The sequence below is a fragment of the Dipodomys ordii genome, unplaced genomic scaffold, assembly GCF_000151885.1.
Source record: "Dipodomys ordii isolate 6190 unplaced genomic scaffold, Dord_2.0 Scaffold20, whole genome shotgun sequence".
NCBI lineage: Eukaryota > Metazoa > Chordata > Mammalia > Rodentia > Heteromyidae > Dipodomys > Dipodomys ordii.
The window spans coordinates 16,926,275-16,953,769 of NW_012267236.1; positions in this window are offsets into that span (position 1 = coordinate 16,926,275).

Sequence of the window (27,495 nt, forward strand, 5' to 3'; positions counted from 1 at the left end):
AGGAAGGGAGGGAGGGAGGGAGGGAGGGAAAGCAGGAAGGAAGGAAAGAAAGAACAGAAAAGATTAAAGAGGGAGATACAACTAATAAGTATAATGATTTATATTCAAACACTGGGGTTGGTAGATGAAAGCTCCATTTATCCCTTGGCTTTTAGCACACTGCATTGAACTTGTTATAGTTATGACATAAAAACACATTGGAACGAAGTCTATTAACATTTCTCCTAAGCCAATCAGAACATTTTAGAACAAATTAGTTAAAAATACTTCCCTATAGAAAATTAAATGAGTTGTATCACTGAATGTAGCAAAGAAAGGAAAAGCAAAGGAGCATTATTGGAAGGTAAATTTTCATAGCTCGGAAACGTGCAATTACACTGTTACCAAGGAGCTTGTAAACCACCCACAAAGTTAATAACAAATATTATGCTCAGAGAGCGAGAGAAGGGAAAAGAGGAAACAGCAAACTTCCTTCAGGAGCTAACACTGATGGGTAATAACTAAGAGCAGTAGCATGGAATGTGAAAGAGCAATTATTAGCACCATGGATAGGAAGGCAGTGACTAAGCTCTCGGAGTACACAGAGGGTAGCCATGTGCAAAATGCACTCAGTGACTTTATGTGGGTTTGTTATTGAAAAACAGGCTATAGGCAATCAGGGTTGTTGTTGTTTTTCTTCCATTTGTAATGATTGCTTTGTGAGCTGTGATATAGGTGTCCAATAGACAGAAGATTAACCATGTGTGTGACATGGCCTGATCATGTCAAAATAGAAGGTTACACCTAAGGGTCTTCACACCTATTGTTTGTGCACAGCTAGTTATGTGTCTCTGACCTTGAATTGGGATTCAAAGAAATCCTGAAAACTGTGGTCATTCTGCTTTTCTTTCTTTCATATAGAAGAATCTAATAGGAACACAAATCCAAGTGCTGACACAAGTGATCTGATTAAAATGTTTTTCAGGATAGATAATACAAGTAACGATCATTCTCATTACTTCAAATAGATTCCTCAAATGAGCTATGTGGTTTATGCACACCAATATCCACTTCAGGGACAGAAAGCTGTGTGTCTGCATGTATGTGTGTCTGTGTGTATTCATTCTGAGAATAAGATACCAAGATTTCTTCATAAGGTTAAAGTTTAATGCATCAGATTTTTTGATGATTCTCTTTACTAGTCTGAATAGGAAACCAATGCCGAGAGAGTGGAAAACTGCATCTTAGTGTGGTAACAGTAGAATGCATACCTTCCCAAGCTAAATACCATCAAAGAGCTGGTGAGAAATCCCTTTGCAAGTTACAACATTGAGCCCATAAGGAACATCGATCTACCTGGTATGAAAAAGGGTTGGGTACAAAATTACTGTTTATCCTTGTTTCTTGTTCTTCCTTGAGACTGGTTGCCAGGGAAACACCTGTTAGAAAAGGATGCCCTATATCCCCTCTGCTCTGCACAGGACTTGTGCAAAAACTGTCACTCAGGAAAAAAGAGTATTGAATACACAAGTAAATGGACCATCAAGAGCCTCCAGCTCTAAAATTTCAGGAATATTGGAGAATATTATAATATACACAGAATGAAGAATATATACAGAATAAAGTACTTTGACTTTTTGAACATTTTTAGTGTGTGGGTTCTGTTTAGAATCTCTCAGCAGTCTGGCCTTTTCTCTGACTCCATGGGCTCATTTCCAAAGCAAAGTTATCCATTTCTTTCAAACATCCAAGTGGATCAAGCCAAAGATGTTTCCCCTATGAATCCTCCTGCTGGATATGACATCTGATGACCACTCCCAGCAGCTCTCAGAGTTGGCATCTACACTTTGTCAAACACACAACAGACCAACAATGAATATTTATTTAGCTGCTCTTGCCATTGCAAGATAAGGAGAATTTGAATTTGGAGCCCTAGTTCTAGTTTCTTAGTAGGAAAAATGTAAGGGCAGATGTTATTCCTGATGAGCTAATGTTAATTTCTCATAATCACTAAGGTCATGTTAAAATATTAGCTTTAGCAACCTGTTCTGAATTCTGCTGAAAAACACTGGTCTCTTCATTTATTCTACACCTTCCTTTGGCTGTTAGGTCCCTTTTGCTGTTTGAAACCAACTATTAAAATGTAATGATTTACTCTTGGTAGGAATGTAAACTTGTTCAACCACTCTGAAAAGCAGTATAGAGGTTCCTTAAAAGACTACACATAAAGCTTCCCTGTGAGCCAGCAATTCCACTCCTGAGCATTTACCCAAAAGAACACAAACAAGGCCACACTACATGGCCACACTAAAGCTACCGGCACAACCATGTTCATTGCAGCATTGTTTACCATAGCCAAGATATGGAATCAACCCAGACACCACTCAGTGAATGAATGGATCAAGACAATGTGCTATACACACAATGGGATTCTAATTATCCATCCAAAAGAATGATAATGTACCATTCATAAGGAAATGGAAAGATTTGGAAAAAAATAAAATTAAGACCCAAAGAAGCATAGGTTGCTTGGTTTCCCTCATTTTTAGTAACTATAATTTGCCTATAAATCTACAAGTAAACACACTGGATGGTTAAAAAAAAAAAAGAAACTACACTGGGACATGATAAATTGCACAGGTCTCTAGGCATTCACACAGAGAGACACCAAAGGAGAATATTCTTAGGAGAGTATCACAAAGACACAATAGCTATGTTCATCTGATCATATAAAATAGTATGCATTGAAATGAACTCCAGGAAATGGAAGCAAGAGGTTTTATTTCTTTGTTGTTCTGTTTGCTTTCTTTTGGGGTAGGTAAGGGGGGCACAGAAGTAGTAGGACAAAGGGTAAACAAATACAGCCATGATATTCACTGGACACTATGTTGAAAATGGACTTGTGAGTGGGAATGGGAGGGAAAACTAGGAGAGAATGAGGGATGGCGTGACACTGTTCAAAAAGAAATGCACTCTTAAGCCCGGTGCTGGTGGCTCACGCCTGTAATCCTAGTTACTCAAGAGGCTGAAATCTGAGGGTCGCAGTTCAAAGCCAGCCTGGGCAGGAAAGTCCATGAGACTCTTATCTCCAATGGAAGGGCAAAAACAAACTGTTTAAATAGGGATACAGGTGGAACCATTGCAACAATGAGATGTACAAGTCCTTATGTTGAAAAATGAACTTGGGGGGCGGGGGGAGGATGGGAAGGGATGGGAAGGGGAAACAAAGGAAGAGGCAACAATGCTTGATAAGAAATGTATTCATTACCTTGACCATGTAATTGTAACCCCTTTGTATGGTATTTTCACAATAAAAAATTTTAAAAATAAAAAAACACAAGAAAACCAGGAATGGTGCTGTGGCTCCAGTGGTAGAACACTAGCCTTGAGCTAAAGAGCTGAGGGACAGTGCCCAAACCCAGAGTTCAAGCCCCATGACCAAAAAAAAAAGAAAGAAAGAAAGAAAGGAAAGAAAATGTACTTTTATCTGACTTTTGTAACTGTAACCACTCTGTACACCACCTTTACAATAACAATAAAAATGCAAAATTTCATGATTTAAAATGATATAAAAATTATGAACCTGCTAGTGTAAGGTTTAGAAATCTAAAATGGGTCTCCTTGGACTGAATGTGTTTTTAGGACTGTGCCCCATCTGGAGACTTTAGGTTTTCTATGTCTTTGTCTTTACCAGCTTCTAGAAGCTCCCTTCATTCATTGATTTGATGACCTCTGCTCCATCATCATGTCCTTCCAGACCATCTTTCACTTCTAAGGACCCTGGTTGTTACAGTGTACAAGCTTGAATAGTCCAGGATAATCTCTCCATCTCATGATCCTTAATCCCTCTGCAAAGTCCTTTGGGCCATGTAAGGTAAATTATTTATAGACCCCTGGTCCTAACATGTGGACATTTAAGATGCAGCCCATCTTATGCCCTGCTTAGTTAAGAGACAAGTACATATCATGAACCTTTTGGTTTCCTTTCAATAATTTAAACTGGGATCAATAAAATCAAGACTTGGAGCATGGTGTTCTCTTGCCTATTTATCCCCTTAATTCCAATCCCCCAGAGAGAAAGCTCTGTGACTTAATTGTATCTGATTCTTGACACAGGGGTATGTTCTATGAACATTCATTGAAATTGCATTTCAAAGGACTCACTTTTATTGGGATCAGAAGTGCCACACCAATTCATCTGGGGGAAATCCTCTCTAAGATCTTACCAGGAAACGACCCGCATGATCTTTTTGTCCAAGCACATAATACAGTTAGACATGTTTTTACTACAGAATATGATATTCACCATTCTGTCCCTTATTGTGATATGACTGGAATTTCTATGAGTTGTTAAATGGAAATTTGTTCCAACCCTTCAGCTCCCATTCCTCAACTGAGTGAGAAATTCACCTGACAATTCATTCCTCACTTGAGAAGAGTCAGTTCTGAAGTGCCAGCCACCTGTAGTCATCTTAAGCACATAGCAAGGGCTACTTCTCTGCAGACAGGCAGAACCAACTGACCTGTATCTCCTCAGTCCCTCTGGCCCCCACACCCTCTACCTACAAGGACTGACCACACCTGAGCAGGTTCTGGGAAGTACATCAGAGAGTCTTAAAAGAATGTGCTCCTGCAGGGGGCACTCTGGGGTATGGTGTGGGGTGGCAGCACTAGGAATCATGTTGCTTGTGCCGTGGCTACACATAATTAGAAACTGTAGCAGATCAGATAGCCCATTGCATGGAATTAGGGCCCAGTCTTTCCTGTCCTGGATGCAGCGGTGTGAAAGGCAGTGTTCCTTTGTAAGCATCTTTATACATGCATCATCTTACTATGTCTCTTCTACATGAGGAGGAGGATGGGTGCCTAAATGCAGGTGTGGCTTGAGCTGCCCAGAGACTGGAGGGACCATGATTTCAACAAGTGAGGAACCTAGAATTTCATCTCAGATTTCTATTTCCCACATCTGCCAAAAGAGAAGCAATCCTAAGCTCCTGAAAATGACCCTGTGGAAAATAAATAAAATAGGAGAAATAAGTACCAAGTATGGTACTTGTGCCAAAGAAGGTGATTGGCAAGTGGGAGGTTTAGTATCATTGTCATTATTATTATTATTATTTCTATCAGAATCATTTCATTCTGCTTCTCCTTTGGAGCCTGGATTATAGGCTGGAGCCATCGATTCAGAGATGTAACTATCCTGTGGGCCCTACCATCTCCTCCAGGGAAACAACCTGGCGACAGCCACAACTTTTTTCACTCATCAGAACTAATCTCTCCAAGAGTGGGATTAGCCAGGCCTGTGCCATCACCGCTGGGCCATATGCTCCTGAGTGACAGATGTTTGGCAGCCTATGCTGGGGGAACATGGTCTTCTCCACCCAGAATTGATAAACGTACATTTCTTCTGTCTGTTCTACTTTGGGCCATCTGTCAATGTGCTATGGTGTCTTTGCCTAGACTGGCAATATGTTGAAGTTGGACCACCAAGAGAGGTTCAAGGTCAGTGTTGCTGCCAGAGAGAGCTGGGAATAGGGGGTAGTTCTGAGTCACAAACCACATTCTCCCTCCCTCCCCATAGAAAAAAGACTTCTTGGGAACGACACTGGCTTTCACAACTAATTCGGTCTCCAGACAAGGGAGATGGTTGTAGAACGTAAGCAGTGCTTCTCGCACATGTGTGTTTCTTACAGATTGTCTGGAGGAGTTGTGTGAATGGAGATCCTGATTCTGGGGGTCTAGTATCCAGCCTGGGGAGTTCTGCGGAAAAATGCCCATTGAGAAACAGTGAGTGGCCATCAGGTTTTCAGTCTTACTTCTGGACAAGGGAGGAAGCAAGAGGGGTGCTGGTGCTTCTGATCAGCATGGTTGTAAAGTACATTTCATTCTGGATCCTACAGAGAACCTGTTGCTGAGGGAAGGCTTTGTGAATGCCCTTCCCATAGTGCAGAGAGCCAGTGGACTTCTCTACTTGCCTTTGCTGTCAGTCACTTACTATGGGATATGAATACTGCTAGATCCCCACCTCCCTGGCAGAAATAAAGAACCCAACTCCGTATTCTCTATCGTAACATCTCAGACAGGTTTTGAACAGCATAATGAGCAGGAAATTAAGAAATCTCTACAGTGCTACAGCACCCCTCTCCCTGCAATGCCTGAGGGGAGGTCAAGGCCAGTGGTGGAGAAGAAGCAATCACTTCAAGGAGAAGCTTCACAACCCTGAAGATAGAACTTCCCCACTTCCGAGAGCCTGGGGCTCCTTTCACATGGCAGGAAGTGGATGGTAGGAAGTGTACATACTTGTCTCCAAACAGGATAAGATGAGCAATTCCACAAACTGACTTGGCCAGCCCAGAATTTCAGCAGAGATGTCAGACGGTGACATCAATCCACCCAAATTGCTTTTGAAGCTGGAGAGTTCAAGCCCAAGATCTCATCATTCTTCTTTAATTGTTAAGGAACTAATTAAACCCATCGCATCTCTGTTAACTGAGTTTTATGATGTTAATTTCACTACTGGACAAGCTAAGTCTAGCATCGGGGGACTGTACTGTGGGCTTCTGGCTCCTGACAAAAGGCATTAATGATATCTTCAATGAACACAGAGCCTGTACCCACAGAATTCCAAGTGATTTACCTACAATTCCTGCCAACTGCCACAGGGCTAGGATCTGGCAGCAGAGTAGCCCCCAATGTAGGCCTTACCCAATGTAGGCCTTTCCCCATCCGTGTGTCGGCACAGGTATACAAATTCGATGCTTCCAGGTGAGGACCACCAGACTAGTTGAAGACAAACCAATACACAACTAGGGATCCTAGTAACATTTCTGTTGAAATTGTTGAAGCCTACTTTATTTTAACTAAGAGATGGGACTTCTGCAGTACAGGCCACTAGTGACTGTAAGTATAGGACCACGTTTAGTCTGTCTGGCACTTGGCAGTGCCAAGCCAAACCCAGGCATCTGTGAGTGCATCAGTGATGTACCTTTTCCATAGCAGTGATGGGTCACCACCACATAACATCCCTTCCAGCCACCTCAAGAGCAGGCAGAACCTATGTGCAGGAGGTAGCAGAAGAATTCTGTATTCCTAGGCCCAGCTCTTCCCCAATATTTGATAGTTCTCAAGGTGAAAAACCTTGTTAAGAACCAGTCAGGCCACTCGGCTTCTAAAAAGGTGGCAGAATCCAGATGAAGCTGGGAAATCTTGAAAAACATTTGTTTATTCTCTCCTTGCTGAAGAAGCTATTTATGTTCAACAGAGGGAAGTCACTAGCTTGAGAACACACAGAGCAGGTACCGTGTGGTATTTCTGGAACCAGTTCTCCTGTCTGTCTAGGCTTCATTCAGGAAACATCCCCAACAAATATTCAGTGTACTAACAGAGACCTAAAGCCTGTCCTGTTAGAGGAACAACCCAAACTCCACCTCACAGGCAGCAAGTTGACAGGTAGAAGTCCTGGGGTGGAAGCCTCTAGAAACTGAATCTCCCATCTGTCCTAGTATGAGGTACATGAGAATGGATAGCCTTATGATCTCAGGACAAAGACCAGGCACTCAGAGACATTTCCTATTTCCCTGAGGGAAAAAAGTCCCAAACACACATTGCTTCTAATGTCCCTATTGTTCATCCAAACTAAGTCCCTCCTGCCCCAATAAGAACTCCTCTGAAATGTGGCCACCATATATTTTTCTGAAGTCCACTTCTTCACCTCTAAAACAAAAGTAAAAAGAAAGGGAAAGAATGGGAAGGAAGCAAAGTCAGGGGCTTCATGTACTTCTCTGTTTTCTCCATCCTCACTTAGACACTTTCCTTTGCAGCTGCCCTGGGTTCTCCGGTCTGTGCCAGCCAGAGGCAGCTTCCACATTCATGGTGTATATTCAACTCCAGGTGAAACTTCAGCATTTCTGGATGGAAGGAAGCAGGGCCCAGCCACAGCTTATCACTGGCCCTACAAGGCCCTGCTGGCCTTGCCTGGCAAGTTTTCGGGTGAAATGCCCACAACTAGAAGTAGTGACTAGTAATCGTCATCAGGTGTTCAGTTTAGCTTCTGGGGAGAAAGAGTCAAATGGGGGGGGAAAAGGAAGAAAGCTAATTACCAGAAGGTGGTGCTGTGCTTTAAGACAGGCTAGCCAGAGGGGCAAAGACTCCAGGAGAGACTGTAGGTTTTCAGAGAGGACAGGGTGCTTAGAGATGCATGAAAAGCAATCTAATGTAGACAGAGCTGGCCCCTTAAACACCATTCTAGAATAAGATCATGTTATTGATGGGGAAATGGAGGCCCAGAGGAGGATATTTTGCCCACAGCTGTACAGATCAAGAGGTAGATTGGAAAAATCTGTCAACCTGGCATTTTTCTACAAAAGCCACTGAGGAAGAAAATAAACATGAAGTCTGGTTTGTCGGAGAAACATCAGGGTTAGGAATTGATGTTCCAGTGAAGGGAAGGAATGAATGCTCCTTCTGGGAGAAAATCTATTTAACCCACACACAGCCAGCACTCTCACAAGGTACAGTGTCAGTAGGCTTAGAAGCATCACTACTCAGTCTCATAAGTTTCAATGGCACAATCAAATAGAAACCATGGGCTGGCTAGCTGTGGGCAGTGGTCATTCCCATTGTGACTTTGAGCCTTGGTTTTATCACCAGGAAAATGGCATAAAAATATTCCCCCTCAGAATCAGTTTTGGAAAGAAAGGTCCTCATGTAGGGAATCTAGCCCAGTCCTGTCACGTGGCAGGTTCTCAGATGGGATTTTTGTCTGCCCTTCCTGGCTGTACTTTGAGTCTTACATTCTCCCAGTGAGCCTAACACACATGGACCGAATATGCCTAGAGCGTATTCGGAAGATGCTGATGCTCTTAGGACAAGGCACATCACCTAGGATGAATCACAAATGAACAGAATAAAGGGGTGGATGGCCCATGAGTGAATGAGGGGCCGAGTTTATTGTACAGAGCCAGAAAAAAAGACAGAAGATTTCTAAGTCCAAAAACGAATCCCCTCACTATCCTAGTGAATACCTACAGATGCCTGCGTGCGCGCGCACACACACACACACACACACACACACACACACACACCTGAGATCTGCAGCAGGCTAATATGGTTGCCAGAGTGCTGGGTCAGAAAGCTTAGATTTCCCGAGGCTCAGATGCAGTAGGAAATTACCGTCCAGTCCCGTCCCAGTCCCACCCCCCACCCCTCCACCCCCGGTGGTGGCCGCCTTCCTCTCCAGACGCTCACATACTCTTTTCAACTGCTGACTTTCATTCAGGGTTCACAGTAGCTGGGAAGCATTATCACCATCCTCTTCACAGACAAAAGAGCAAGGCTTGAAAGGCCTTCCTTGGGACCACACAGCTAGGCAGCCCACTGAGGAGGTAAAGCCTGCGGGGAGTGGTTTCAGCCCAGCTCACGTCCTGGGCCCAGCCATGGCTCCCTTGGAGGAGTGGCAGCCTCTGTTTCCTGGCTGAGAGGTGAGAGAGGGTGCTCCCACATGTACGACTCTAGTTGTTAGGCTAAGTCTACCTGGGCTCCTTCCGAGGAAATGAATCCTCAGACCTCTGGGTTGCCATTCTATAATCTAGAACATGTTTCTTAGGGGCAGGGATTCCTGAGCCATCTTTTGGGGACAGTAGTTAAGAGGCAGAGATCACTGACAAAAAAGAAGGCAAATTGGTGCTCATTCCTTTGTACCCAGCTCAGCTGCCTCCATTCAGGGGCTTTCCAGGCTTCTTGCCCACCTCTGTGGCAGTAGTCCTTCTTCCATCCCATGCTATTGATGGTGAACTTTCTCTGAGCAATTTCTCTCAGGCCACACAGTCCCTGGCCCCCCAGGTAGGCAGAGAAACAAACTCCCGAGGTGAGCTGCACTGCCTTCACAGAGCACTAAGCAGGTGGAAGCAATGGGTGCTGGGCTGCTGGGTCCGAATCCCACTTTGCCACTACCAGCTGTGTGAGCAGAACTGGCCATTCCAGCCCCCGGGGTGCCAGTGCCCCCCACGATAATGATAGTTGCTCCCCCATGCAAAACGGAGTAACTGTTGGTTGCAAGGACTTAGTGAAGATTAAAGATCGCCGGTGCTCTTTACAAGCATTCATTTGACATTTACAGTTTGCGTACCATGGGCAGATATTGTAGCCATGTCTCGACCTTAGGCCCAGTGACTGTGTGGCCCACAAGAAAGGAACTGACTGGTGGGTGCCCACACTGAGCCTAGGCAGATCTCATTCCTCTCCTTGTCCCTCGTCACGCTTGAATGTTCCTCACACTTACTCCTCACCATATGCTCCTCACATATGGCTACCCTTTTGAGGGGTATTCTCCAAGCTCTCCATACGAAGTCCTTTTTCCCTGAAGATACAGAGTCCTCCGAAATGTGCTTGTCATCAACCTACTTCTTTGCTCTATGGAGTCTTCCTCTTCACTTATGCTTTAGAAAATACAATGATATTCTTCTCACCAAGGATGCCTCAATGTGCTCTTGATATTGCAAGTAATCCTTTATCATTGGTCTTTCTACAGACACTTCCTCTAGCATGGCATGGTAGGCTTCGAAGGGGAAGAGAGATGAGTAACATATCACCTGTCCCCCTGTCCTTAAAAAACGCCCACTCTTCGTAGATTCCTTATGTCAGGAAGTATTTGTTGAATGATTACGAAGTGTGAAGACAAATGGAGGGTGATGTCCCTAGATCATGCAATCAGATGAAGGGCAGGCTGACAGTAGAGTGTGGCCAGTATGATGGAGACAAAGGGCAGCCAGACAGTGAGCAAAGGGAGGTAAGAATTGTGCAGAAGGAGACAGGGCAGCTGCCAGGACAGACAGGACAAAAGCAACTCTTCTTGGAAGGCCCAGGAAGACTTTAGAGATAAGAGGAACAACAGAGCCCCATTGGTTTTGTTTGCTTATTTGTTTAACTAGTATTGTCCTTAAGTAGTTGCCTAAAGGTCTCCCATTTGAACATGTCGCATTATGAGTCCAGTACATCTTGATCTGATTATCATCCCTTCCATCCTTCTCTCCCATCTCTCCCTTCCATTTACCTTGTTCCAGTTTCACGTATGTACCCATTGCATGGGATGACTATATTTGCCTATTCTTTCTCTATTGTCTGCCCTCCCTCCCCTTGACCTCACATCGTGTTTCAGCTTCCTGGTATTCATTTTGTTAAATGCTATGTTAGTAGTTGAAAGAAGTCCTGCCATTGGGCTCCTCCCCTGGGAACACTATATTTTAGTCAACTTGTTTGTCTCTATATGCATATGACCCTATATATGATTTTTTTTTACAAATGTATATATTTAGATGCAACTTCCACATAGAAAAAACATGAGGATTCCATCTTGCTGAAAGGGCATGTAGTAGACTTGGGTATCTGGCTTTAAATACCAGATCTGTCACTTAGAAGTCACCAGGCAACAGCCCAGCCTTTCTCTGCCTCAATTTTCCCATCTGATAAAATGGGATTGATACCAGTCCACCATGTACAATGTTGGTGTGGAGAGTGGATAAGGTGATGCATGGGGAATGAGTGGTGCTATGTCTGATGGTAACTAAGATGTTTCTAGGTATCTATCATCATTGCTATTATTAAGACTCTGGCCCACATTGAGGACTGACTGGAAGTAGTCCCAGAGAACAGAATGATAACCTGTACTTACCCTGAATGGGGTGCTTGTCTTTTGACAAATCTGTTTCTTCCCTTGGGCCATCATTTCCCCCTCTATGAAATAAATGGATTTAGTGACTTATCACTGAGGTCTCTTTCTGCTTTAAAATGTCATGACTCTCTTATGCTCAGACTTTTTGATGTCTATGTCTACACAGAACAAACATTCTTTTTAAAATGGCTTCTGAATACCTACATTTAGGCTGACCATGAGAAAAATAAAAGCCACACACATTCTTGGTATGGATGAAGATGTGACAGGACATGGTGAGGGGCTGGTATTTCACATAACCCGGCCTCCAACACCAGCATGCTAACATGTCTACATTCTCTCTGTCTACATTCAGGCTCAGCAAATCTTCACAGCCAACTCATTCACCACTCAAGACACAAGGTGCCCAATGGAGGTGAAGACAGAACTGTCATAACATGTATTCAGATTCATGAGGCATGTGGTTTCAATATGCCTCATTGTGTTCATGATGCTGCGGTCAATACTTTATTGTTGGCCTTTCAACAGAATTCTTCCTCGGAAGAATTCTGGCCCAGTGGCCAAAGCCACACAAATGCAACTGGATATTGAATTATTGTCTGCTGGCTTCTGTTTAGTTCTGGGGGGGGGAACCCTTTGGCCTTGTTTTCTGTGTCATTAAGTAGCATCAGTATCTACCTAGAACAGACGCTAGGAGTCATCCAAGACTTCTTGTCCTCAGACTTGATAATGATCAGTGATCCAACACTATAAATTCTATCATTCCAGTTTTTCAGATGAGTTTGAGACTATTGCTACATTCTGGATCCAACACTCATCATCCCCTTGCTCAAATTTTTGCAATTAAGTTGGTTGACTCTTCTCTACAGGCTCCTGTGTCTCTCCCATTTCCGATGAGGGGTTTCTAAAATACATGTGAGTGACTGTGTTACTCACACTTTTCCACTTCCTACTCCCATGACTCCCACACTTGAATGTGCATCAGGGGTACCTAAAAGGTTACTTAAAGCAGATTGGTGGACCCTATACCCAGGTTTTGTTCACAGTAGGTCTATAATTGGGCTTTGGAGCTGACCTTTGTAGCAAGTTGTCAAATGGTACCAATTCTGCTACAAGAAACACATTGCTCAGCTTATACTGAGGATCTTCAGAGGAGCTTTTCAGGTTACATCATGAGGTACCACACACATATGCGCTCAAGGTTTGTGGCTACCAAATCCAATTCTCCTCGTAGCACAGAGACCTACTAGTTTGAGCAGAGAAGCCAGACTATAGACTTGAAGCTCCCACTCTTACAAGGCAAGTGGTAGCAATCAGAATTCAATAGACATCTCAGGACTCAGCCACCCAGCCAGAGGCTGGCAAGCATCGACACCCAAGCTTTGTAACTGTGCTTCGATTGCCGCCGCCATCCAAAATACTGTCTTCATTTGCTGCCTTATATCCATGTGGCAAAATAAACTCCATGGCCAATTCGTTATTCAAGCCAAACATAAACAAGATCTAAAACAGAATAGAATGGAAGAAAGCCAAATGGAGAGGTAGTTTAAGGTTATGAAATCTGGCTTAGAAACCACATGTTGTCTGAACTTGTCAACATCAAAGAGCCAGACTGGAAAAGTGTAATAATATAATAATAATTAATAATAATAAAGTCATGCCTTCCTCAGTGTTACTCCAGGATATAAAATCGTAAAAACATATTCAGATATGATAGGCCTATTAAGTCATTTATTCTGTCCCTTACTAAGGAAGATCTGTTCCATTTGCAGATCTGTTCCATTTCCATTTCTGAAAAAGCTTCTGCTCCAGGAAGGACTCTAAGATGCCTGAAGAACACAAGAGGGTAGATCACCATAACCCAGACAATCTGATACGTAGCCTGCATCCTTTCTTCTGGTTTTGGAATTCTGGGCCTGCTAGGAGAGGAAACAAAGCCCACTTCCACCTTCTTAGAAGCAGAAGAGACGCATCAATATTCTCCCCCTCCTAAATCCCCATTAGCCTCCACAACCAGCGGAAATCTTCGGAAGTGCTAACTGTAATCCTGACTCCTGACACAGAGCTGCTAATGCTGACTATGCCTGTCTGGAGAACCACCCGGGATGTACGTTCAGCATTTAGCACACGTGTATGTGTTTGCTTGTTGTTGTTACAGATCATGGAGAAACAATTGGAAAATTTAGAACTAACTATATAAGTCTGGGACATAGCTCAAGCAGTAGAATCCTTTCTTGGCAAGCATAAGGCTCTGAGTTCAAACCTCAGTAGAGACAAAACATAACAAACAAACGAAACAATAACAGACATGCATTGCATTATTCATGCACAATTTAATGCAATGGCAATCATAAACTCATTCTTCTGAGATGGGGTTTTTAAGCAGTATAAAAATTAATTCACTTTCATCTATCTTTGGAATAGCTTCCTTCCTGCTCCCAGCTAAACAATACAAACTCACAGAACAGAAAAACAAACACATAGAATCATTTAATAATGCTCTGGGACAAAATTAATAAAGAATAAATATCTGTCTTTTGAGCTTCTATTTTCTTTTTATTTGCTCCAGAGTTTTTTTGTGTCAAATTTTACTGTCAAGGGGACGTACGGAGGAGTTACAGTAACGTAAGTAAGGTAGTGATTATATTTCTTGTCTAACTTGTTACCCCTTCCCTCATTTTTATACTTCTTTCCTTCTCCTATCCCCCTTCTTGTTATTTTAATCATAAAATAATCTCTAGAGCCATGAGAAGCAAAACAATTCCATCCCTTGGTCATATTTAGTGTACATTAAATATTGTAGAGCCATGTGTGCTAGTGACTGCCACATTGGGTAGCAGAGATTCCAACGTTTTTCATTATCTAGATTAAACTCTACTGCTCAGCCTTATTTCAGAAGTTCCACTTCTCCACAAGAGTCATTTTATTTTTTCACTTTAAAGTATTGGTAACCTATACTAAAGTAACCAATACTAGAATCTAAGGCTGCAGCCTCTGCCATCTGGCATCCCTACTACCAGAATTCAACTTCTCTATCAACCTATCATCCTCTCCTTACCAAACAGAGAGATAGTGTTCCATTTTTTTTCTTGTAGACACAGGCCTGTCATATCCTAACCATGTGTGCTTATCCTTGGAGAGAATCTGTAAAGCACCTGCTTAAGTCAATTAGGGATTCAGAACTCGGTTACAATTCTAGTGCTCTTGGTCTGATTAAGGGTCTTGAAAGATTTTATTTCCTTTGTTCTCAGACAGATTCCTGTCCCTTATTTACCCGAATATTTACTAACCTGTCTTCTCTGACCTCAAATAAATCCAAATTGCAAGTGTTTGAGAATTATTTTAGCTTTTGGGTATATTCTTGTTTGCCTTTTGGCATGAGATCAGTGTCCTGTCTGAAAAACATATTAGATGCAGATTTAGGGTATAAGCCTTCACTAGTTTAATCTCAGGTCCCTATATTTTTTCAAATTATAACAGAATAGAGAAGGATGGCCACCATGTACTAGGGAATTCTGGCTCCAAGCCTCCATTTCTATGGAGCTCTCTCTCTTGTGGGGCAAGCTATGCAACATCTCTGAATCTCCATGTTTGTACCTATGGAGATAATAATAATGGCGAGCTTACTGTGATGATTATATGGCATAGGGATATTAAATAGCCAGCTCTGTGTGCGCTTATGTAAATCAGAACACTCAATAAAATCATTACCTTTCAGTGTTTCGCCTTAGAAATATTTGAATTAATGGTAATAGAATAAGGCAATGAGTGGGCTTCTTTAAGCCATTAAAAGACTATGGCTCTTAAAGGTAACTATTTTAATTAACATCTTGCTTTTGTTTATATTACTACAAAAAAAAAGCCTGTGCTAGCTATGCTCTGCAGAGTTAATCACTTAGAGAAAATGTGTGTCATTTGAAATCTTACATGGGAAGCAATACCTTAAAATGTTCACCTTTTCAAACTAGTGAGGGAAAAGTTTTTTTTTAACACTTCTGGGTTTTAACACTTTTAACCCTTTAGATTTCACTATGATTATTCTTGTCCCTGACTTATTCACAAACAAAAGGATAGATAGAGTGTTGGTTCCAGAGCCAACTACCTGAGATGGAACCTTCACTTGGACACTTCCTATCTGAGGATAAACGTTAATTGATATACTAAAAAAGCATCTGGCATGTGACCAGTGTTATCTGCAATGAAGTCTGTGTTTGAAATTGTATTCCAATGGCTTGCTCCTTTAAGGCTCTGGTAGACTTGCCTGGGGGAAAAGTTCAGGGTTGGGCTTTTTCTGGAAATTTACTGATAGTGGTAGGGTTTATGGATCATTTGTTTAGTCCAGGCCCAGTAAGAACTTTGTCTACATCATTCAAGCTCCAATCTATGGGTTCATGGACAAATTTTCTGTGATAAAACCAGAATTCAGTGTAGAGAAATCCAACTCTAACACCAAGACTTTTATATTGGTGTGTTCTTGTGTCTCCTACTAAGCACAGTGCCTAATGGAGGCCTCATAACCCAAGAATGACAGCATAGATTCACATGCCATGTTAGGTTCTGCCTGTACCACTCACTATCCCTGTCAACTTGAGGTTTAACTGGACCAATCTCCTAATCTTCCTGTGTAAAATGAGGATGATACTCTTATTGAGTAGAGGGAGTTCACTTAAGAATTCAGTGACACAAAGCGTGCAATGCACCCTTGAGACCCAAGGGGAAGTTGGCAAACAGAACAGGTGAAACAAAGAATGAGCTTGCCCACATAGAGGGAGTAAATTACTTCAGGAGCTGACAGTGGTCTGAGTTCTCACTGGAATAGTTAAGAAGATAATTGCTTTAACAAAAAAGGCACACTAATTTTAAAGGTGGAAGTCCTGGGAAAACCAAGCTTTGTCCATACCTGTCTGGCTTGGAGTAATCAGTTATTTCTGGGCCTCCTCTGTTTCTTCCCTACGGAGTCCTCTGTGGGTGTTCTGAGACACTTAGGATATTTGCAAAGATGTTTCTAAAAAACTATCTTTGAAAATGGAAGTTAACTTTTGCAACAACTCAATCCCTGAAAACCTTGGTGTTGATAGTCAGTGACTGAAATCATCTGTTTTACCAGGATACTCTCAGAATTCAGGTCCTACCAAAGGATTTTGATGTCTGCAACCATATTTGCACTTCCTGGGTTTCTTCTTCATGACTCCAAGAATCCTTGAAGGATGACCTATACCATGAGATTCTACAGTGCTATCTGTCAACACAATGTTTTTCTCCCCCAGACTTCCAACTGACAACATACAACTGACAAACAAGCAGCTCTAGGAATCTTTCCAGACAGTCAAACAGTGCCAACCCTTGCTTCGTTTATTCCACATTAATGATAGGATAGGGCCCAGTCCTTTTTGTAAACAGATCCTGTCTATCACACATCCCACCAATAAGGCACCTTGTCCTTTGGGAACACTTATAATAAACTTCTGAAAAGTTTCATGTTTCTCTGCCCCGGTGCCTTGGCCCACAATCCTCCTTTTGTTGGGAGACCCCCGTCCTCCCTCTGTGTCTACTAATTCCAACCACTTCTTGCCTTACAACTCACCTTGGAGCCTCTACTATGGCCCCCATTTATGAATCTCATAGCCCAAGCTATTAGTGTGAGACACACAAGGGCAGGCAATCTGTGTTATATCACAAGTGCAAGATCTGGGCCAAAGCCAGCACTCAGAAGAGAAAGAAAGGTGTGTCCTTCAGATTTCTACCACTAAAATACATGAGACAAATCAACTTAGAGAAAGAAAGTTTATTTTGTGGTAGCAGAGGTTTCTGCCTATGGTCAGTTAGCCCTACCACTGTAAGCCAGAGGTAAGCCTAAACACCCGGGCAAGGAGTGAATACTTAAGCAAAGGTGCTCGTATGATGGTGTCTGGGAAGGGAATATAGAAAGAGAAGGAAGGGACAGGGGCAACAAATACATGCTTTGACCTCCTTCTTGCAACTCACCCCACTCTTAAAGCATCCACCCGCCCCCCAATAATGCCAATCAGGTAGGCGCAAACATTTCAACACCTTGATTTTTAGGAGACATTTCGGGAGATGTAAACCACACTAGTAAGAGAAAGAGAAAAGCAAATGTAAGTTACAAAGAGAAATGAAGCCTCACCTCCCAAGCCTTTGGCTTGAGCGCGCATCACGGACCTCCCATGTTTGGAACGTGTACTTCCCAGACTCCCACCTGGCTCAACACACCACACTGGATTCTCCAACTGGTAAAACACCATCTGTATCCCATTAGCTTACTTTTGCCCTTTATGTACCTCTGCTTTTTGAAAAAACACCACAGATAAAGACTCTCACACCAAAATCTCATGGGCTACTGATATTCTCCTCTAAAGCTATAGGCTGCAAAAATGCTCAGTCAAGGTAGAAATCTTTTGTGGGTGCATCCCCAATGGACCTTCCCAAACATATAACCTGGTTTTTGTTCCTTTGGAAAATATATAAATAAAACTACCCTTGTTCTTTCCCATTCTTTTCCCTGGTATTTGTGCCTATTTATTCCTTAAGAATGGCTTCCAATTAGGCCATCTCTCAGCTCGATGCTCCCAAATGGCTTGGGAAAACAAAACACCTTAGAATTCTTCTCTTTGGGGAAGATATGAAAGGATTCCTGATTTATGAAAGGCCCTTAGCTTAGTTGTTAATAGAACCTAGTCTTGCATTCCAACTATAGCAATTGCTGGACAAGCAACTAAATTACGCTTAGAGTCTACTTCCTTATTTGTAACATGGATTGAGGAAGAAGTACTAGCAATGCCCCCTTCATGGAGCTTCTAAAATACTTGGATATGTGTTTATATATACATGTATATGTAGAATTTGTGGCAAATAATAATATGGCAGATACTTAAATACAACTACAACAATAATAATTTTAAATAAGTTTAAATAAGTTAAATTTTACTTTAAGTAAATTAAAATAACAAATAGTTAAGCCCCACTGAACAAACTACAGTTGACAAAAACAAAAAGTTTAAGAATGTCCACAGTCCCTCTTGCATGTGATCACTAACTCCAGCTTATCCCTGATGCTACATGGTTTTGAGTGTTCCTATAGCTTGTACAGTCCTCTCTGAGCTTCATCCTTAATTCTCACCCAGTCACCCATTCTTAGCTAGACCTTGTCCTTCTACATTACTGGAAACTCATTTCTTTCATACAGTGCTTTCTTCTCGACATATAAATCTAAAGGTACAATTGTATATATATATACCAAACAACCATTGAACAGGCTGATATATGATGGCTATTGGATCTTTCAGTAGTATCCAAGTTTCTAGTAAATTATAGCTGACCAGAGGTTTAAAAGGCATGTAATATTTCTAGAAAGAGAAAAGTTAAATGGTCAGTAGGGATATACTGGTAGGGCTGGAGGGAGTGGGAGGTTATCTGGCAAAACCCAAGTGTTTTCCTATCCTCTCAATAATCTCAACAGCATATATTTCCTGCATCACCAAGAAGTATGTTGAGATTCACCCTCACAAAAACCCCATCCATTCTGTGGCACACAGCAGCCTGGTGACATCTAGTTTAACTCAGTTCTATCACTGTCTACCTGGAGATAAGGCCAGCCATGTTGAGGGCTCGACCCCCACAGCACTGTCCTAATGCTGCACCTCTCTCTAGATGCTCGTCTCCAGCCCTCTGTTGTTCCATGCATGCTTCTGATCTTTGGCTCTAAATTGGGCTTCCTGTGACCTCTTCTTCAAATGTGATTAATTTGTGAATCTACTTATTGAACTCAAAGAAACACTTGCTTCTGCTGATTTATGATGAAAGACATAGGTGGAGAGAGGTATGGGGTGAGGTACAGAAGAAGAGAAACAAGGGCATCCGTAGCCTCTCCACCCTCCCTCTAGAAACCTCTTGGTGTCCAGCTATCTAGAGCTCTCAAGCCCTGCTCTCTGAGGTGCTTGTGGAAGCTTTATTACCTAGAAGTAATTGAACATTTGGTCATTTGTGATCAACTTCAGTTTCAATCGGTCTCTCCTCCTCAGGAAGACTAAAAGTCCCAACCTCTACTCCTGACTGGGCTTTCCTTGTGACAATCTGCTATCCTAAAGCTACCTGGGAGATACCAGCCATCAATCTACGCATTTGTGTATAGAAAAACACTTGCCATTTGGAGGATTTCCAGGACTTTAGGAGTTGTACCCTAGAAAGCAAGGATGCAGACAAAATCCCACAGAAGCCTCCCTATCAAGAACGGTAGAAAGGAGGGCCATTTTAAAACCAGTAAGTAGGCAAAAAGTGAGCCAAATCCCAAAGCACCCCCTCCCACCACCACCAGCACCATCAGGTGGAGGTAACAGAGTGAAGGGGTCTGGTGAAATAATGGCGTTTGTGTGACTGACTCCAAAGCATCAGGGTATATGTCTTGTCCAGGCTGTCAGATCCTCAAGTTCCTCTGGTCCAAATGTCTATTTTTCACATTAGCAGATTGAGACCCATAAAAGTTCAGAGCAAAGTCTCTTCAAAATTGCTAAGTCTGGTTAGGTACTACAATGGCTTAGGCATAGTCTGTCCCAGGGGTGGTGGTATGGGGAGGTGGGACCGACTGGGGAGGGGGGTTCACCAGCATCTTGAGGGTGCCATCCACAGAAGAAATTAATGTGGTTCTTGTGGAAACCCAGCCTGTTCTTACGGAGGGTGGTTCTAAAACAGTTCATCCAAGTTGTTCTTTAGCTTCCGTGTCACTGTGTAATGGCTCCCTCTTCCACACACTCCACCATGGCAGCTCCACCATCAGACTCTCACCAGAAGCCAAGTGGAGATGGCTACCTGATGCCAGCTTTGCAGCCTCCAAGACTGAGTTAGATAAACCTCTTTTCTTCATAAGTTCCCCAGCTTTGGATATTTCCTCACAGCAACAAAAAAATGGGTTCACACAGTTATTATGCTCGCTCTGTGTAATGATGAGAATCATGCTATTATCAAGATGAGATCACTGCTTGCTGGAGAACTGGTTCTATCCTACTATGTTAGTTCAGTTTATATTCAAAACAGCCATTGGTTATACAGCCGCATGCAGATGTGTGTCCATTCTTGATTCCTGAGAATGGAGTCATAGCACAGAGGTTAAATAATGTATCCAAGGTAGTGGCCAAATAGAGCTGAAGCTTGGAGAAATAAATGTCTTTCATTAAAAATGTTAAAACACTGGTGATATTTCTACTTTTATCTGAAAAGTGAAACCTTGATCAATGATCCTCCTATACTTTGGGCTGATAATGCCTCTCATCAAACCAGACATTGCTTCAGCTCAGAAGAGCTGAGCCTTTTGACAGTCTAGCTGGGTGTGAGCCCCAGCCTTTTTATTCCGTTTGAAACTGGTTCCATCCATTCACTTCAATGGCCATTGATTCCCTGACTTTGCTCCCTATCTTTGAAGTACCTGTTTCTTCCAGGGCTTGTCTTTTGTTCATGGGTAAGTCTGCTAGCTCCTGTTAAGCATTCACCACTCAGATGCTGTCTTGAGCTCAAATCTTTCAAGTAGATGATACTCAGAGATTTTGTTTTGTTGGTTTCCTGAAAGCTAAAACCTATTCTGAGTCCATTGGCAAATAGACACCAAGATTTCCCTTTTAATTTTTAATTCAAGGGAAGAGGGATTCTGAGCACTGGGATAAGAGTCACCATCACAAGAGGCAAGGATAAGAGTTTGGTGTGCGTGGTCCTAGGACACCTGGGTGGAAGTCTCTGGGCTGGCCTCTGGGTAGTTGTGCCATTTAAGGAACTAGGAAGCAAATCTCAAAGCTTGCACTCCTTCAAGATGCAGCACAAATACTATTTTTGACTAGACAAAATAGTAATAATAAATAAAATCACAACCACAATAATAACAATAATAATAAGCCCAAAGTAATCTTTAGATACTGTCATTTTTCAAGGTAGCCCACATTGATATATTCCTCATTCTAGTGTGGGGACAGTGGGGGAGAGCATTCATTAAACTTCGACACCACGGCGCCATCACAAGGCTGATTGGAGCAGGAGCTCCAGCATTTGCGGCTGATAGTGGAGACCCAGAGATCAGGATCCTAGCCATTCTTTGATTCAAGGACAATAGCTAAGGGACTAAATGAAAGCAGTTTCCTTTGCCAATCTTGGGAGCAATTCGAATAGAAAACTTACTTAGGAGAATGATTTGGGGTTCCCAGGCAAGTTAACCTCTCGAGGTGTTTGCCTCTGCTTGAGATGAAGGCTCTTTAAAATTTAACTGCATCTCAGAAAAACGGGTAACTTTCCAAGCCCAGAACTTCCCCCTGGATGCTTATTCACTAGCTTGTCAATCAGATGTTCAACCTTCCTTTAAAGTTTAAGCCTTATTAACCTACACACTGGATTTGACTGGTGATAGGCCACTGCAGACAAAAAGATACCCTCTCAGGTTCCAAATCCTGTCGTCCTGGCTCAGCTCCCCACAAATTCCCTGGAAAGGATGAAAGAATCACTCATATGTCTGATCCTTCGAACACAAGCGATGAGAGGACAGAAAGAAAGAAAGGGAGAAAGAAGGAAAGAAAGGAAGAAAGAAAAAGAAAGAAAGAAAGAAAGAAAGAAAGAAAGAAAGAAAGAAAGAAAGAAAGAAAGAAAGAAAGAAAGAAGGAAAGAAAGAAAGAAAGTTTGTAGAGACCCTTCTGATTGAGATATTGTGGAGGAAAAGCAGCTTTGCTACTAGCCATACTCTGCCTGAAGCAAAGTGTGAGTGACCCACCTCTGTCTTCCCATGCTCTGCTGTAAGCATGCTGTGCACACCATATGCAAGATCTGAACCAAGCATATAGTTGGCAAAGGTGCTGTTTTCTGGGGCCGGCATGCCAGGGTTGCCCAGATACGTAGCTCCAGAGTTGAGATGATTTTTTTAACTGGAAAATGAGTAAAAAGTATTAGTGGGGACAACTTGGATATAAAAACTATGGTCTGCACAATGAATGCAAGACATAGGACAAACGAGAGCTGCTCCTTCCCCGCCCTCCACTAAAATCCCGCATCCTGCCTTAATTTCTCTTGTGGTGTTCTGTTGCTGTAGAAATTTATCTCCATTCTAAATAGCTTCTCCGTGCATTTCAAAGAGGTTTGGCATATCTGTCACTTGCCATGAAGGTCAGCATAAAGCACAAGGAGGTGCACATACCTCCCCAGTGTAACTGGAAGAAACGGAGATCCAGAAATGCACAATTCCAGAGCACTCTTAAAGCCTGCTTTTAAAAGTACCAGAATCATCTATCTCACAGGCTGCAGATTCCCAGAGATCCTAGAATTAGGAAATTAACTTGCACAAAGTTACTATACACCCCTTCCTGCCCCAGGCACATCAACAGACTGGGGTATTGTTACAGAGAGAAAGACTCTGAGAGCCTCTTTCTCATCTAGAGATCTGGTGGTCTCAGAACTCCACTGTCACATAAACGCAGTACATACAAACTCAATACAAACTCGGCTGGGCATTTACATTTTATTCTGTCTACTCTTGACACAATAGTACTGTGATAACCGACCCCTCTCAAAAAAATCAAGAGGGAGAAGGAGAAGGGAGATCTATAAACAAATAAACAATGATGTAGCTAAGAACTGGCAGGCCTGTGAGTAGGAACACCAGCCTGAGCAGGAACTCCATGAATACCTGTTGTATTCTCATTGACCGAGTTCAAGTACCACAGGTGGGTTGGCTCAGGGTCCTAGCATAGCCCCAATGCCTGAGTCTGACAGCACTGGATGTTAACATTGAGACGATGCAGGACTTGTTAGCAATAAAATTGTGGCCCTAGAAACCTCCTGACCTCCTTTAAGTCCCTTGATCAATGGGTGCTAGGTGACACAGACCACTGAAGATATTTTGTGTTGCTTCCAAAGCTACAGTTCCACCAGCTACCCCAGGTTAGCCTTAGACCTCACTACCCTCCCCAAATCCCTCTGTGTAGCTACTTGGCATCTTCCCAGGTTTATGGCCTAGAGAAAATCTCTACAATTGCTGGTAATCAAGTCTGGAATTATATGAGGAATCTTTGTTGAACACCCCTCCCCTAGAAGTCATGGGGTTGAGTAAATATTAAAACTTTTAACTTTTATCAGTCAAAAAAAAACCCAGCTTTTGAGTTTGCAAAGTAAATCTAGCTGCCACATACAAGGGAAACCATGGATCCTTTGTCTCTTAGGGCATGACTTACTTCATATAACACAATTTTTCCCAAGTCTTTCCATTTCTTTACAAATGGTACAATATCACTCTTTCCAATTGATGAGTCAAATTCCATTGTGTATCTATGCCACAATTTCTTGATCCATTCATCCACTGAGGGGCATCTGGGCTGATTCTATTCCTAGGCTTTGATGAGTAATGCTGTGATAAACATGACTGTGCTGGGGGCTTTACTGAGGGATGGCATACAAATGTATGCAAGTGTATTAACTGAAGTACAGTAGATTCAAGGGAGATCTCAAAGAGTATAATTCCTTAGGAATCCAAAATCAACGTTTAGCAAAATAGAACACCAGGAAGTGAGTACTCAAAAGGGATGGAGTGGGGGCTGGGAAGGTGGCTCAGTGGTAGAGCGCTTGCCTTGCACGCCTGAGGCCCTGGGTTCGATTCCTCAGCACCACATAAGCAAAAAAAAGAAAAAAGCCGGAAGTGGTGCTGTGGCTCAAGTGGTAGAGCACTAGCCTTGAGCTGAAGAGCTGAGGGACAGCACCCAGGCCCAGAGTTCAGGCCCCACTACAGGACCCCCCCAAAAAAAGGGGGTGGAGTGGGGTCAGAAAGAAATATGTGTCTATGTGTGTGTGCTTTATTCATATTAAGAAAATAAAGACAACTTTATTTTCTTCTCCTTTACTGAAGATAACATAGTGGTTAATACTTTACATTTTATATATCATATTTTATATTTTAAGGAAAAATAACAACCATGACCAAAAAAATCTATTTTGTATTTCAGGAGACATGACACAGGTTGTTTAGGTTCTTTGTCCTCCCTACTTTTGGTTTCTTTTTTTTTTTTTTTATTGCAGCATTATTGATGCAACAATGAGAAGTACAAGTTGTCATGTCCAAAACGAACTTTACAACGTCGGTGGGGGGCGGGGAGGGGGAAAGGAGAAGGATTGGGATTGGGGGGGAGGGGAGAGGCTGGGAAGTGATGTGAAGGGTAAACAAAGGAGGAGGCTGCAATGCTTGGTAAGAAATGTACGCATTATCCTGCCCATGCAATTGTAACCCCTCTGTACAGTATTTTCACAAATAAAATTAAAAAAAAAATAATACTTTTGGTTTCTTAAAGAAAATCAGGAAAATAAACTAGAATACAATAAAGACCAGTAGTATTACTTTAATGCTCATTGGAAGTACAGTTGCAATCATGGGTTTTCTTTTCCAAAAGAGAGAAAGTCTCTTCCCTTGTAGTAGGAGTTCACATCCAGCTTATTATGTCATTTCTAGAACTTAGGATCAAGTGAGAGCTGTTGTAAGAATGATTGAGAAGCAGCAATAAAAACTAATTTAAGTGGGACTTATTTGGGGGGGGGTTGTTTGTTCCAAGTTCCTGTTTACAGCCCTACTTTCTAATTGTGGCTCAGTTTCTTCTCATGTGGGTTTCTTCTTGGAAAACCATAAAGGAAATGATTATTTTAGTTCTGGTGACCCTCTTGCCCAAACCTACAGTCAGACATTGCTAGAGTATGTGGGGGATAGAATAGGAAGGCTACACAGGGCAATGGGAACCCTGGTAGAGTTTGCACTGAGTAACTGAAGGTCAAGTCTAGTTGTCCCTCCGCTCTGCAGGCGTCATGTTATCTGAGTAATTTATTAGCAGCTGAAACTCCTTATTCTCCAGGGCCAGCCATCTTCTCCAAGCATGACCTTGCAGGAAAATGTGCTGGTCTTAAGGGTCCTGTGTTCCACACAAGAGAGGTGCTGACATGCAGAGGTGAAGGAGGAGACTGAGTGTGACTTGCCAAGGGTACTGTTTAGTTTCTCATTTGGAATCCATAATGGCCACTGACCTCTTAGCTACCCTAGTTTTGTAGATCAACTAACTGCTCAGCAGACTCAACTATTGGAAATATTATTCAACAAAGAAGGCAGCTTGATTGTGCAGAAGGACTGGAAAGATGTGAAGTCAAGCACAAAATATGAGCCATGAGCTGAATTTAGACTCTATGACCCCTATTTTCCTTACCTGAAAAAATAGCAATAATAATTCCATAACTGAATAGTTACAAGTCCTAGAGGTGGAGAAAAAAAAGATGGAAGTGGCATTGTGGCTCAAGGCGTAAGCCTTGAGCTGAAGAGCTGAGGGACAGCATCCATGCCCAGAGTTCAGGCTCCATGACTGACAGAAAATAATAAAAAATACATACATACATACATACATAAAGAAATTAAGAGAAAATGACTAACTAGAAAAAAATTGCAATTTGATGTACTTTATATATTAATAGTTTTAATATAAAAACACATAAAACAGGGCTAGGAAGATAGCTCAATGGTAGAATGCTTGCCTTGCATGTATGAGGCCTTGGGTTAGATTCCTCAGCACCACATAAGCAGAAAAGGCTGGAAGTGGCACTGTGGCTCAAGTGGTAGAGTGCTAGCCTTGAGCTGAAGAGCTGAGGGCCAGTGCCCAGGCCCAGAGTTCAGGCCCCATGACCTACAACAGCAACCAAAAAAAAAAACAAACCATAAAATGAGGAATTTTTTTAATGAGTAAGAGACATAAAAGAGTAAAGAAGAGATTAGTGCTCAATAAGAATGTGAAAAAGTTCAATATTGGTAAATACCAAAATATTATAACTTATAGCAAAATAAGAACCCATATTTGACCTTTGAAATTTCAAAATATTGAGGGTTGGCTGAAATGAAGAAAGGATACCATCCTGTACGTATGTAGGTGGAAATGCAGATTGAAATAGCTCGTTGGAAACTATCCAGAAGTTGTGAAGATAGTCAGATTACTGAATCAACTACTTCCACTCTTGAGACTTGATCTTCAGGAAGTAATTATGGATGTGTTAATGATTTAGCTAACTGTTTGCTACAGTACTGTTTGTAACAGCAAATATTTAGGAACACAAGCTAACTATTTGACATTCCTGCAAGTAAGACATTCAACAAATATTTACTAAGTACTTAGTAAACTGTGAGCAATGGGCACAGTAAATCAAGTAAACCCAGGCATTTCAACATAATAAAATATTCTAGACCAATAAAATTATATAGACTGTTTAATAATAGAAAAAATGATTATATGTGATAGCTAGAAGGTGAAATAAGATGTATAATACAATTCCATGTGAGGAAAATAAAGCCTTATCATCAAACTTAGGAAACAGACAAGGAATTGTTTTTTGAAATGGGTATTACTGGGTGATAGGAAATGGTTGTTTAAATTTCCTTCCTCTTTTTTCTCTATATTGTAACATTTTCCCCATTAGCATAAATTATGCTATTTTTTAAGTCACTTACTTATTGAAAGCACCAACTCGTGCTTTCCAGGAGGAGAGAGAGCTCAGAGAAAGTTTCATTCTGGACATAGCATCCATGGAGGTTCTTACTCTAGCTCACAAACACCATTACTCTAAGACCAATTTTTCTACTCTTTGTTCTTTTTATTACTTTTTTTATTCTGTTTGATCTTTGTGCTAATTATACTATTTCTTTCTTCAGCTCTACCAACTCATTTTTAATCTCCTTATGCAGACTCAAATCCTACCTTTAAAGTCTTAAGTTTCTTCTTTGAGTTTTGTAAATACTATTTTTTTAAAAAAACACAGTAAAATAAAGGTTGTTTGCAATGTTTTTTAAACTATAG